The sequence below is a fragment of the Trachypithecus francoisi genome, unplaced genomic scaffold (genome assembly GCF_009764315.1).
Source record: "Trachypithecus francoisi isolate TF-2019V2 unplaced genomic scaffold, Tfra_2.0 Lachesis_group20, whole genome shotgun sequence".
Taxonomy (NCBI): domain Eukaryota; kingdom Metazoa; phylum Chordata; class Mammalia; order Primates; family Cercopithecidae; genus Trachypithecus; species Trachypithecus francoisi.
Genome location: NW_022681466.1, coordinates 31,333,927 through 31,348,911, shown reverse-complemented (window position 1 = coordinate 31,348,911; position 14,985 = coordinate 31,333,927). Strand labels below are relative to the sequence as shown.

Below are 14,985 nucleotides of genomic sequence, written 5' to 3'. Positions count from 1 at the left end.
TGACTCCAGGTGTGAATTAGACATTTCAGAGAAGATTTAGATCCATGAGGGACAGAAAAGCTGCAGAAAGGTATGGGGAAGAGATGGACCTTTAACATTTAGGTAGATAGATGACTGATAAAAAGGTGCTCACGGTGGGGAAGGCACATGGGAAAAGGATAGATACAGGAAAGAGAATGGCATGGCAGGAGCTAACAGGGAGATCTGGTCAACTACAGTGAGCACTTGAACTTGGTGCAGCTGGTGGTCACCTGGGCTGGCAGAGAGGTTCTTGAGCTAGGACAGTGCCTTGAGGAAGGCAATGTTTTCAGGATCCTGGGGAGCCAGTATAGCCCGGTGGTTAAGTTCATGAAGCCCTTGTCTAGGGCTCTTGGGTGTGAGGGACATTATAGGAAGATATGTGTATGTTTAAAAAGTAAACAAATCTCTGGTTTATTTTTTTAAATATTAATATTTTCCTGGCACTGCTGGTTAGAATTACTTGTCTGGGTGTCCTCAACTCAGCCATTTTCCAGTTATGGGACCTTGAGCAAATCACAAGCCATACATCCCTTTGAGAGTGCTGAGAGGATTAAATGAGATGATATGTGGGCAGTGCCTAACGCAGTAAACAGTGCTGTCCTTATCTGTCTAAAGCCGTGAGGTCGAGGAGGGTGGTGTGTGTGGGGTGAGTCTGAAGCCACGGGCAAGAAGAAGAAGAAGAAGAGGAAGAGGAAGAGGAAGAGGAAGAGGAAGGGGAAGGGGAAGAGGAGAAGAAGAATCGCTAAGTAGCAGCTTTATACTCAGGCTTCTTGTTTACACAATGGGGAGGTGAGTGGTGTTACCCTGCAATTTTATAGGAGTTTGTGAATTATTTGGGCTTACATGCACTCTGTCTGGCTTCCAGGCCAATGGGCTTTCTCCCACCATATCTTGCCAATGTGGTTCAGGATATGAAGGGAGAGGGAATTTTACTGGAGGAAATATCCCTAGGCTACAAGTTGGGGGACATCAGGTAAGTGCCCTAACTTTTAGGAGGCCTCTTTTAATTCCTTCTGCCTTTTGAGAAACACACAAGCCTCCCCAATCCTACCTCCCAGAGATTCTGCCAAAGGCACCTGTTCTCTCTCCTTCTAAAGAATCGCCATCATCTGTGCATCCCCAGTAACTGAGAAGCTTTGTGTGAAACTTAGCTTTCTGTAGTTTGTTTTACATTTCACTGCCATTTCCAAACAAATTTGTAACATTGGGTTTTAAAATTTCTAGGACTAGAAGGTAACCTCCACGAAGGCAGGGCCTTTGTCCAGCTTGTTGACTGTTTTATCCTCTTCACTTAGAACAACACCTGGCACAGGGTAGAAGCACAATAAACACTTGTTGAATGAATGAACACACGTTTTCAAATGACGCATTCTCCTTGGGGATTCTGTGTATCCTTGGCACATATCCAGAAGATGACAGCTAGTATTATTAGTGTGGCAATAAACTTGCTCATTTTCCCAGCCCCAATTCGACAGCTAGACTGTTCATTCCGTACAGTCAGTGTCCTGGGGTCTTTAGAATCTTTTATATCTTATTTCTGAATTTTGTAAGGGGCACGGCACCAGCTAAGTGCTCAGCCAATGCTGAGAGATTGATTTGTTGGTGTTGGTTAAGTTCATGTGTATGTGTGCAGGTATGTGTGTGTGTGCAGATGTGTGTGTATGTGTGCGCACAGGTGGATATGGGTGTGGTTTCCATACCAGTCTGCCTTCCATGGGCTTGGAGGACGTTTGCTGAAGTTAGTCAGAATGGCTGGGACCCAGGACTCTTGGGTTCTCTTCCTATGATTCATGGGCATTCTGGGGAAGTCTGTGAAGCCCTTAAACTGCAGTGAAAGCTGGTATTTAAAAAAAGAGCATGACTTCGTTCCTCGTTCCCTTTTGTACATTTTTCCACTAGCATACAGGCTCCTCCAGGAAATTTTGGATCTTTAGCCATCCTTAGAACAAGTCATTTCATTATTAGTATTTATTTTTGCTTTTTTTTTTTTGCATTAGTTGTCTACGAATTAGGTATTTGCTTACAACATTTCATTCATTGTTTAACACTCACTTACTTTGCTCTTACTGTGTGGCAGACACTGGCTGACACTACAGAAATGGGACTCATTGCTGCCCCTGATGGGCTCCTGAGGTGGGGTGACTGATGAGGGCCTGGGAGCAGGGACCCACTAGAGAGATTGGGAGGGTGGGGCAGGCTGAGGGTCAGGGTTCAGGGACGATTTCCAGAGATGGGAGAACTCTCTGAATGAGAGCTCACAAGGTGCCAGGAATCATGCTAAGCACGTTACAGACATTATCTCATTCACTCCTCACCACTCTATGAGGTAAGTGCTATTATCCCTGTTTTCATGTCACTTCGGATGAATTACTTCACCTCTGTAAGTCTTAGTTTCCTCATCTGTAAAATGGGATTTGTAAAACCTTGGAGAGTTATGGTTTAAAATGTACACAAGGTATTTAACAAGATGTTAAGCTGGAGTTACTAGATGGCTCATAAATGTTACCTACTGTTATTATGATGAGCGCATGGGGCCTGCAGAAGTTGAGTGACTTGCCCAAGATCCCCTAGAAAGTCAGGGTCAGAAGGCAGTTTAGATTCTGTGCTCTTGGGTGCAGGCCACACCACCTTGTATGTCTGCGTGGAAGTTTAGGAAGGGTTTGGAGAGTTTGTCCTGGATGGAAAGGTGTATTACTGAAAGATTTTCAGGAGGGGGTGGCCGCCCCACACCTAATCTACTCTACTCCATGATCCCATTCATAGAAGATGTGTTAACCTCTAACATGGACATGGCACCTCCTCCCTTGGCTTCTAAACACTATAGCCCTTGAGCTAATGTTTCCTCTTTCTTTGGCATTGTCCAGGAATTATCTACAGTGGAAACCATGAAGCCAGTAGTAGAAGACTAGGGATTCTCGCCATGGAGTTTCTGGGTGGCAAATAACAAAAAGAAGTCATTTTTAATGGCGGGGGGTGGGTGGAGAGGAAAAAAATAAAATAGAAATAAAAGCAATCTATTTCTGGCACTGGAGTTGTTCATTGAAATCATTTTTCATCCTCCATACAGAGTCACAACCCAGTTCTTCTTGGAGCCACCTCCCAGGGCAGTTGTAAGGAGCCCTGATAAAGATTTATGTGGTTTGTTTTCTTTCCCCAAACTTTTGAAGATCAACAGAGGAGGTAATGTTTATGGTTGGTTGGTTAACCCTATGGCTCTCTGGGGTCTCCTTCTGCGACCCCTGGGCTGTTTCTCAAGGCAGGAGGCAGCAGGCCTTGGCTGCCACATCTGGCGAACTGGCTGTTTAAAGGCCAGGGTTGGAGAGAGTTTCAGGCCCAATAGTTCTGGAGGCTTTGCTCACCACAACGGCGTCATCCCAGCCGAACGCCCCCACCTCTTTGGAATAGAACCAATTTATCCCACAGGGGAGTGAACGCTTGAAAATCAGCGTCAAGAGGAAAAAAGAGGTTGGGGGTGATGCTTATAAGGTTCAGTTAGCGAGACACAAATATATTTGGCTCTGAACTTGTTAATCCTGCTCAGGTGAAAGCAAAATTGTCCAGGGCTCTTGGGTGTGAGGGACGTTATAGGAAGATATGTATATGTTTAAAAAATAAACAAATCTCTGCTTTATTTTTTTAAACATTAATATTTTCCTGGCACTGCTGGTTAGAATTACTTGTCTGGGTGTCCTGAACTTCGTTTCTGAGACCCAGCTGAAAACCCTGGACAGCTGGAGGGAAGCAGACACCTTGGAGAACTGAAATATTTGGTATGTCTTTCAGACCTTGTTAAAAAACGAATCCATTTGGTTTTCTTTCACATGTTCCTCTACATCCTAGGATAGCTACTGAGAGAACATTGGAAAAACATGTCTTTTTGGAGTTTCATTGGCCTACAGTTCAGGAAAACATAGCTCTTTGCTTCATGCAGGAAACTCTGATCTTAAAGATCCAAATCTTCCATTGCTGTTCAGGAACTCAGGAGCTAGCAGTGGGAGTTTTTAGAGTTACTCTCCTGAGTAACAGTTATAGGGGTTCCTTTGGGAACTTCCACTAAGAAGAAATGTTAGTTTACCTATCTATTGGTTCATTTATTGGTATTCTTTCAGTCAACAAACTGTCCACGAGGTACTCAGTAAATTTTCAAGTCATAGCTAAGATTTTAGCTGGCCCATAGCAGTCCTATTTAGGATAATGGGAGCAATTCTAACCTATTATGGCCAAAGAAACTGAGGCAAGGTGAGGTTGAATAACTGGGTTGCATAGCATTTATGACTCTTTTCACTACTCCAGGCTGCTTTTTCCCAGAACCTCTGGTGGAACAGTTCTAAACTTGGGAGCCAGAAAGACCTGAGCTCAAATTGCGTGCCTTCTGCTTACTTCAGGTAAGGCCTTGGGCAAGTTGCTTAATTTCTTCAAGCCTCAGGCCATGCATCTGTAGAATGGGGATCAAAGCAGCAATAGCAACTTTGCCAGGGTGGTTGTGACAATGAAACCAGAGGAGGTGTTCAGAGTCCTGTATAGATAGGTTCTTCATCGGAGTATGAATGTTGTCATTATTAGGTTGAAGCTGTTATCTTTTGCTCTCATCCTATGGTCCCAGAAGAGTACTGCAAGTTGACAGAAAGCCTAACTGGCTTTTCTAAGGGGTAGATCCCATCTCGGGTGCTGTGCTATCTGTGTTGGGAGTGGTGGTCTTGAGAACTGTTAGCTTTGGTTTCTCCACCAGGAAGTAGAAATACTTAACATAACACAGTGACCTAATCAGGGGCATACCAGATGCTATCATCCATAAACAACCATTTATTCAAGTCAAGCAGGCCCCACATGCCACAGGTAAGCCGGGGAAAGAGAGATTGAATTGTTCAGTCTTGTAGGAGTGGAGGCCGAACAGAAAAAACTCATAACTTCCAATTGCTGAAATTTTTAAAAGCAGGTTAAATAGGCTTTCCACTGGAAAGGTGTGGAAAAGACCCAAAGAAGGACAATGACAAAATTTTATTTTTTACAGAATTATCTCCCTCCTGGCTTTCTGCAAATTCTCTCATCTCAAATCATTCTGTCCCCATCCCACATTTTAGCATTTGTCACTGCTCCTGTTTCCCACCACTGAAGAAACATGGAAGGCACAAGTTAGCCTGATTCGACTCCATAAAGACACAGTCTTCCCAAATGAGCAAAAATATTCCCACTTAAAAATATACACAAAATGTTTATGAAATGAGAAGGGGGAGATTCAGAAGTTATAGGAGCTGGCAAAAAGTAAGTAGTGCCCAATGTATGTGAGAGCACCTCTGATGGTTTCCTTTGCAATTGCCATTTAAAATGTGTAGACATGTTCTTGCTCCCTCCCTGGAAGGCCCCCCACTCCCCACCCTCAGCCCCAGCTGCACATGTACACAAGAACCCACATATATATGCATGCTTGCTCTGACTGAGGAATCCAGCAAAACATGGGACTGTTCTTCATAGGCCAGGGAGCTTGTTGTTTTAGTCTGTTGTTTTCATTTCTGTGCACCTGCACCCCTTGCCTAAGACCCCCACCACATTGCCTCTGCCTTGGCCAACAACATGGGGATGTGTGTTTCTGAATAAGTCACACATTATGCAATTTGGTTTCCTCAGGAATTTGGTAGAAAAACTCTGGATCCCGGTGAATTGGGCTTAATTGCATCCTTCAGGTCCTGGGCATGTTTCACCTGCCTTAGGTTTACTCTTTGGGATTCCCCAGTGTCCATCAGTTCCCTCCATCCCTCCCTCCCCCAAGGAGCTGCATGCATGATGAAGTTGAGGTCTTTACCTTTAGCAGGGCAATGAGCTGTGTATGTGGGTGGTAAGGACAGCCTGGGCTGCCCTGCATTCCAGTGGCCAAAGGATGGGTGGAGGGTGGGCGCCAGACTCCAGGTTGATGAAGAGTTATTTCCATGTATTTGACATCCAGCCACCATGGGGTCCTGTTTACAAATGCTAAGTAACCCAGTCAATATGGTACAAATTATCAATAGCAGCAGGGGGAATGCTGACTGCTACAGCTTGGGCTTTTAAGAGATTACTGTGCTCTTGGTGCAATCCAGGGCCAACGAGGTCTTAAATCCAATTTCCGCTTGGTAGGTCTCTAAATCATGGCGGAGGTGCCATTGCAAAAGCAAAGCAATGGCTTCTTCATGGTGGGAGCAAGCCAGTCTGGCCCCAAACAAGATCTAGAGGAAAATCATGCCAGGGTTGCTTTGTGTTGCTATGACGGTGACCTTACTTTCTTAACCAGAGAGAAGATTGAAGGTTAAGAAATCAATGGTGGCTGGTTGGAATATGAAGAATGAGATGAAAAATAAAGAATTTGGGTTCTAAGCTCATACTCATGCACCCAGTGTAGATATCACCTTTACAGTATCCTGAGAATTGGTGGTCCTGCTTCTGGTTGAACACAGGGATCTCACTGCTTCAGTTGTGAGTGGCACCATTTCACTCTTAGACAAAAGTTATCATTTGCAATTATTTTTTCTGTTAAGGTTAAATTAGTTTCCTTCTCAGATGAATCTTTTGGTCATTGTATTACTTATCTATTGCCGAATAACAAATTACCCTACAAAGTTAGCAGCTTAAAAACAACAAACATTTATTATCTCACACAGTTTCTGTGGTTCAGGAATTCAGGAGCAGCTCAGCTGGTCAGTTTTGGCTAAGAATAGCTCATGAAGTTGAAGTCAACATGTTGGATAGGACTGTAGTCGAATGAGGCTTGACTGGAAGTTGGACAATTGCTTCCAGAATGGTTTGCCCATATGGCTGTTGGCAGGAGACCTCAGTTCCTTACCAGGTGAGCCTCTCCATAGGGCTGCTTGAGTATCCTTAGGACATGGCAGCTGGCTTCCCCCAGAGAAAGTGGTCCAAGAGAAAGAGCACAGAGGAATCCATGATGCCCTTCTATGATCTAGCCTTGGAAGTCACACATAATCACTTCTGCCACATTTTAGTCAATAGAAGTGTGTCACTAAGTCTAACCCACACTCAAGGGAAGGGAAATTAGGCTCCATCTTTTGAAGGGTATCAAAGAATTTCTAAACGTGTTTTTAAACTATCACAGTCAATTCTCCTAAATGCTGCTACATAAAATAAATCTGTTTAACGATTGTCACAATAATCCTCCAGGTATTTCACTGCAGTTATCATACCTTAACACCTCTGGCTAGACAGCTTCAATTTCTTTGACTATTCTGTGCATGACTTGGTATATATCTCTGTATTATCCTTGTATAGTGTGACAATGAAGCAAAAACATGGTATCCTGGATTGAACATAAAACTCAAACTATGAATTAAGAGTGCTATGTAATTCCTAGAGCTCATTAACACATTCTAAACACAGTGCCTGGCATGTAGTAGGCATTCAACTAATATTTGCTATTGAAAGAATGAACAAAATAATGACTATATGAATGGATCTACTTCTGTCAAAATATGTAGAGATCGCACTAGTGGACTTTTTTAAAAAAGCAGCTTTTTATACTGTTCTTAATTCGAGCTTGTTAACTAAAACACTTGAATTAATTTTTTCCCCCAATCCTTTGCCCAGCTAAAATTCTCTCATCTTGTTCTTAGATTACTTTAACGAAATATGGAAATTGTCTTTAATCTCTATTAAATGACATCTGCTGGTCAAGACCATTTTGAATAATAGTCTATCATCTAGCATAATCTATGTTTCTTAGATTTATATGGTTTAAAAGTGTAATCTAGGAGTTGTCTATACAAGTCATTGATCAAATATTGCTTCGTCAGGCAACCAATTTATTTTTTCTGTGCAGGTCTGCTCTGCCACCAGGGCTCCTGATTTCCTGCCCCTCTCTCTCACTGGGCTCTGTATGCAATCAGCACTCCAAAAATGACAAACCACCCATAACTAACTTGTTCTAACTGCACTTAAATCCAAGCCATCCTCAACAGATGTGACTCGCTCCCTCAGTAAAGGCCTTTAGAGAGGGAGATTCCACTGCCTCCCACAGTTATCCATTTCCAGAGTCCAACATCTGGAGGTTAGGGAGAAAAGAGTAGGGAGGATGATGTATTGGTAGAATAATTGGGGTGGAGAGGATTTATTCTTGGCCTTTTTAGCAGGAACCAAAGTCTTTTTGGGGGTGAGAGGGTGGAGGGAGAAGTGGGAGCGGGAGCATAGTTCACAATCAAAATCTTAACGTCCAGTGGAGGTGGCCATTTTAAAAACAATACAGAGAATAAAGAGGGGATGAGTCCCACACAGATGTCAATGTCTGGGGCCAATTAAGAGAGTTCATTTGGATGAACCCAAAGATGTAAGGGGAGGAATCTGAGTTTTCTTTGCTCAAATTAGACATGACAAAATTCTGGGCTTAGTTTATTTTCTTTTTGACTTATTTTATTATTGTTTTAAATTACAGAAATAATATATGCTTTTAAAAATAAAAAGTCAAATAATTCAGGATTGTGTAAAAATGTTAATAATTTCTCCCTTCCTTTTCCTAGCCCAGACTCTGAAGTTAACAACTTATGTTTCTTTTCATATTTATTTCTATGGTATGTTTATATATATATACACACACACATATATACATATATATGTATGTATAACATACATATGCATATAATATAACTTAAAACAATTGCTTATAGCAGACTGGATTACAAAAATACATTTTATTCTCCCACCTTCCTTCCTTAGCTTCTTCCTCCCAATCCATCATAGAGATCTTTCTATGTCAATGCAAATGGCCTGTAGTCATTCTGCATAACGATACTAAAGATATAGCAGAATTTGTCTAATTCTTTTGCTATTTGTGGGCACTCAGGTTGTCTCCAGTTAGTTGTGTCACAACCAGCAACTTTGCAATAAGCATGTTGTACAAATATCTGTATCTACTACTGATTTTCTCTCTATTGGATACATTTCCCAATGTATTGGTTTTACCTGGTAGCAAGTTTTACATTCTTGTACGCTAGTCAATGGTATGATTGACTAGCTACTGTCTTCTCACCCTTCTCTTTTAATTTGCTAAGTCATTATTCTGTTTTGTCATGCAGTACTTTATTTTTCAAAGTGACTATTTGGCTGAAGTAAAATCCAGGAAAATGCATCTGTTCACTGTTTAGGTGGAGGAGTGAGGTGGGTGAGTTTATTTGGACCCAGGTTTGAGACTGGTCTGTATGTGTTGATGAGTGTATGTATACATATGTGTTTGTGTGTGTTTTAAATGACTCAGCTGAAATGCAAGGACTAACCATATTAAATATCACTCCATGCTGATGGATTTTAATAGTGAGGCATGGTATAGGATTTAAAGTCAGAAGAACCGCATCTGAATTTTCTGTTTTTTTCCTACAGAAAAAACTGGCTAAAAAATTTTTTTCTACAGAAAAAATATATTTGGCTATATTCTCTTAGAGTTGGTATCTTCATAAAAAAAATGGGCACAATCATACTGCCCACCTTATACATTGTGAGAATTAAGAGCAAGATTACTTTGTAAACCATACAGCCTTTCCCATGTGTTTTGAATTTATTTAATGCTAGCCAAACACTCCAGAGGAAGGTGCTTTTCTTTTCAAACAAGCCAGCCAGGAAGCAAACAAACAAATAAAAACATAAAGTTAGAAAGAGGTCACCAAGACCTTATGTTGAAGGGGTCTTCCAGAGACCCAGGAAGGCAAATTCCAGTGGCATCCAGGGACCACAGAGGGGATGGCCAGGTTGAGTGGAAGGAACCAGAGGTTAAAGAGTAAGTATATTTCAAAACAGCCACACACAAAAGGCTGTTCAAACATTTTCCGCATTTGAAAGTTCTTAAATCACCTGGCTGACTAGGATTACTTTCTTTTGGAGAGCTGTCTAGTTTTGGTAATGGGTTTAAAGATGACCACTGATAGATTGAGGCTGTTTGCTGCAGCTTTGTGCTAAGGAATCCTTATATACTTTTCAGGTGTTTTCTTCTTTCACTGAGGCAACCAGTTCATTGGTGTGGCCAGTACTGTTCTGGTTTTAAAACTGAAAGTCCAATATCCTCAAAGCTAGGCACATTGGACAGTTGGTCATCTTATGTCTTGATCTTCATATGTGAATAATTAAAATTGTTTAAAGAAAATATGTCGTGATCATGAGAGTTGTCCTCCATCCCTCACTTCCCTAGGGGCTATTCTTGATTCTTTAATTTTGCTTTTGTAGAATATTAATGTTCTGTGAGATGAAAGAAGGAGCTTTTCCATTAAAATGGAATAACAGCTATTTTTTCCAATTAACAGAAAAAAATTAAAATGACAGAATTTTCTCAATTTTAAGTCCTCTCTTCATAATATGATTTACCATATTATATTATAGCATATAATATGATTATATGTTAAATAAGAATTTTATATATAGGTATCATGGTATTCTATAAAAGACTGTGGCTTTTAATGGGCTTTATGCTATAGAGCAAACTTTAGGGCCATTTTAGAAGAGATTACCTTGATGGAGTGTTAAATAGGAATTCTTTGAAAGACCATAAAGGAAGGGGATCCTATGTCCCAGTTTTCCCAGGTAGTCCCTGGTAAGCCAGTGTCCCAGTGTTCTGTCCAGGTAGCATCCACTCTCACTGTCAAAAATTTGATTAATACATTTTATTTTCTCTCCCTTTATAAGGGACCTGGCAGGATGGAATAATCTTTGTTTCTGGCTAACATTTGCCAGTGACACACCAGGCATTGGTTTGATCACTTTCTATGCATTTTGCTCATTTAACCCTTAAGACCATAATTAGGCGCTGTCAGAGATAAAGAACCTAAGTCCCATAAAGGTTAAGTAACATGCCCATGTTCAACATGCTATTAAGGGACAGAGTCAGGAGTAGAACCCATGTCTGGCAAACTCCAGAGCCTGTGTGCTTAGCTGATATACTGGTCGGAGATGTTGGACTTGAGTCCTACCTAGCCAACCTGAAACCCTCAAGAATTCCAAGATGTAACCTCAAGCGGCCAGCAGGGTTTCCTTCTGGGGAAGCCATGTTCATTGGTTAGAGAAAATGAAGTGTTTGTACTCATCTGAGTATTTCAGATAATCCGAGGGATGCCTTGTCCATCCCTTGTGGGTAGGGCTGGCTGTTTACAGGCATGCTGAGTTTTTTTTTTTTTTTTCTTTCGCAATTAGAGTATAATGAATCTGCTAAGACCTTGTCCCACATAGCCCCACCAGTTGGGTGTTTCAGGGTAGATAAAATGAAGAAGTAGGAGTCCAGCGGCCTGCCCCGGGGTGAGAAAAGGGCATATCTGTCTGCGCCGTAGTAGCCGGCAGCTCTCTCTGTGCCGTGGCCTGTTCTGGGACTGCCAGCCGAAGGAGGCTTGGAATTGCTTAGACCTGCCTCTGTGCCTTTAGCCGTCCGGGTAAAAACATCACCTCTCTGGAGGCCTGTGCTGGAGCACAAACCCACGTATTGTCTGGCCCCTGGCAGGCTAGTCTGTGGAGGGGACACTCTAAGAGCTCTATTTTAATCTTTTGGAGCTGGGCCAGGGTAGGAATTCAGCTGCCAGCCCCAGGCTCCCCATCCCCCTGCTCTCACCCTGCCCCCCACCCCCTTCTCCTGGTTTCATTCGCTCTGACCTCCCATCATGAGAGGTGCTGGTGTTCTTTCTTTCTCCCTTTCTCTTTTTTCAACTACCAGGGCTCTTTCATTGATTTGACCTCCCAAAGTGAGGCAGACCAGGACTCCTCAGTGGGCTACTCGGGGCTCAGGGCTGGCATGAGGCCAACCCTTGAATCCTGAGATTTACCTCCAGATGTGTGTGCCTCTGTGCTTGTATGGATGTGTGTATTTGTGTTGTGTGTGAGAGACCTGCGTATATTTGTGTGTTTATGTGTGTTTTTTGTATCTCTGTGACTTTTCTTTCCATGTGAAGAAAATGTATGGATGGAAAAGTTGAGGAGAGGAGATTAGAGACAAAGAAAAAGGGTGGCCTAAGTCCATAAACCTCCTCTTCTCCCTCTGCCATCAGTGCTTTCCCTGCCCGGAGTAGGATAATTTCAGCTGTCCCTCAACAGGGTCTTCTTATTCCCATGTTTCTTGGGTCTGTTTTTCTGCGTAGGCCTGAGTCCTGCAGAGAGACCACATAGTAGAATGGGCATTGGACTCCTATATTAAACTTGAATTCCAGGCTTGGCTCTGCCACTTGCTGGTTGTGTGATGCTGAGCATGCAATTTTCCTTCCTTTGAGCCTCGGTTTCTCAGTCTGTAAAATGTGGATGATGATGCTACTGCTTTTCACAAGAAGTATAAGATAGAAGATTAAATGGTACTCAAAAGATGACCCATAAATGTTAACTCCTTTCCTGCTTACCTATTTCTCCCAGGATCACGTCCTAAGGCAGCAGTTGGGCCTGGCTCCTGGTCCCAGGGAGGAAGCCCTCAGCTGGTAAGGAGGGGTCATGTTCTTCCTAAAAGGGTGGGAGGGGGAAGAGGGTGTGGTCTTTCTCTCCCACTGGGAATCTCCCATCTTCTCTCACCCCCATCCTTCTGGCCTCTGCCAATGATGTGCATTTTCCCCTCTGCACCGGCCTCCCAAACTGACTCATTACCTCGACAGGGTAGCAACTTCCAAAACAAAACTCTTTCAACCAAGGAAAATATAACTATGGAGAGGAAAACATTTCAATATCAGGCCTCCTGGGACCCAGGGAAATGTACTGAATGTTTGTCAGAGAATGATCATGTCCTGACTTCACAGACTCTGCTGAGGGCAGAGGGAGAACAATGCCTGACACTTGGCTCTAGCCAAGCCAGAATGGCCCAAGCAAAGTCCAAGCTGGTGCTCAAGTTGGCCCAAACTTGGAAGAGTCAGATGTGTGTCCAACATTGGGCTGTTAAACCCACCCACTGTGGGCTGATAAACATCCTTCATAAGGTGGGGCCCAGTACCCTGTTCTACACCAGTCTCTCATCTTCCCCTTGACCCCAAAGGAGATGCCCAATTCAGGCTTGCTGTCTGGCAAAGGGCCAGCTTGCTTCATGCCTGGGTTCTGGGAAGTGGCTAATAGAGCACATTCCACACTTAATAATAGTGCCCCCTGTAGTTGTGCAATGCCTTGACCCTTTCTGGGACACTCCAGGGAAGTGATCTTACAGCAGTGATCAGGCAAGATCTAAGAGAACAGCTGGTGGGCGGTGCTGGTGTCAGATTCGATGCTGGGGAAGGTCCAAGGGATATTCCAGACCATATTCACTGTGATCCCAGTGGCTGGACAGCAAGGAGAGGGTAACTGAAACAGGTGAAATTGTTTTCTGAGAGAGACGGGGGTCAGGTGAGGCAGAAGACTGACCTAAATCTTTCTGTAATGAAAGATTTCTTGTGGGGCAGGGGAATATTGGGGACACCGAGCATGGATTTCTCAGTTACTTTCTTTCTTTATAATAGATTCAATGTCATCTACATAGCTCCCACAACCTATGCACACCCCAAAAAACAACAATAACACAAAACGCATCCCCAAAATAGAAACATTCTGAGAATCCCTTCTTATCTCTGATAGGTAGTCAATGTGTGTGTTTTAAATTCAGGGAATTTCAAAGCTGAAAAAGAGCTTACACATTTTATAGACATCTTCATCTGTAAGTTCAGAGAGGAAAGACACACAAACTCTTTCGCATGAGGCCCAGGATCTCGCTCAGAGTCAGGCCCTCTGTGACTGCAAGGAGAAGCGTCTTGGTTGCAGTCACAGAGTGCCTGACTTTGCCTTGGGGGAAAGGGTTTGTGTGCTTTGTTGTCCCGTTTGGCTGCATTTGCCATTGTTATCTGTGTCTGTGTAAATGTCCCTTGCGTGTCTGGCTGTGCAGGGTGTCTTCCACAGACACAGCTTCCAGTGGCCTTGTAAATTTTTTTTTCTTTTCTCAAAGGACCTAACTCAATGGCACGTGGCACTCTAGAAAGTCAGGAGTCCTGGGCCCTAGTTTTCACTCTACTGAGCCTCACTCTTCTTATTTGTAAAGCGGAGATATACGTTCTTGCCCTGCTAACCTCATAGGGCTACTTGTCAGGCTCAGAAAGGATGGTGCTTGTGAAAAGTATTTTCTAAACATTGCAGTTATTAAAGCTTGATGAGGAAAATGGTATGTGCAAAAGCAGCCTTACTGGGCACGAGGACGAGACTTTTGCAGGTTTTCTGGGTATGCAGTGGGTGCGGCTGGGCTGAGTGATCTACATGTCAATCCAGTGGTACCCAATCACTGGGCAAGATATCATGACACTCAGAAAACTGCTGGCCATCTGGAGGTGCATCTTGCACCTCAAGAAAGGGCAGGTTTCTTCCCAGACCCTTGGCTTCCATCAGGTGGGCCAGTGCCAGATTGGACGGTACATTCCCACCCAATCAAGGTACTCTGGAGGTGATGTGTGGGGTAAGTGGTGGAAGTTTTCAGGAAATCCTAAAGAAATGCTTTCAAGGTATCCTGAGGGGATACACTGAGCTTCATCTGAGCCATTTTAGAGAGCTGCAGGCTGGTAGGCATGTGAAAAGGTCTTCATGTCCATTCTTTACAGAGAAATTATGCAAGGTATGCGATTTAACCTGATTTTAACTGCGCTCTCTACAATTTCTGGTGGTCATCGGTTTATCACTCATTTAACAAGATACTTATGTCAGGTGCTATAAAATGTGCTGGGGTGGGGTGATGGGTAACAAAGCAGCCAGTTGCTTTTCATTTAGAACATCTGGTCTAGTCTAGTATGGAACTGGTGCCTGAATTCCTGTAGTCAGTATCTAACACTAGTACTTTCTTTGGCAAAATATCTTAATGCAACGTTTGATAGGACAGGCCATTAGAAGGGGCATCATGTAAAGATGGGAATGCCACATGCTACCTGAAGAGGAAACGCATTTGCATAGTCAAAAAATCATTGCAAAGATGTAACTTGCTTGACATTATAATATCAGTAAGATAATTTCCTTATGAATGTTTTTCTCCTGTCTAGG

The 14,985-nt window shown here is 43.0% G+C and overlaps 1 long non-coding RNA gene across 2 annotated transcripts in view; it reads left to right on the top strand.

Annotated features, from left to right (window-relative positions):
* Positions 1-693: 693 nt before the first annotated feature.
* Positions 694-14,985, top strand: part of LOC117067266 — a 59,750-nt gene continuing 45,458 nt past the window's right edge. Inside the window, exons 1-4 of one of the 2 annotated variants that reach the window (XR_004430677.1) lie at positions 694-810; positions 3,089-3,201; positions 3,693-3,791; positions 4,315-4,406. This is a non-coding gene — a long non-coding RNA (uncharacterized LOC117067266). Of the gene's footprint in view, positions 811-2,228; positions 2,348-3,088; positions 3,202-3,692; positions 3,792-4,314; positions 4,407-14,985 lie in introns of those variants that run through there. The other variant, XR_004430676.1, reaches the window with a different exon arrangement.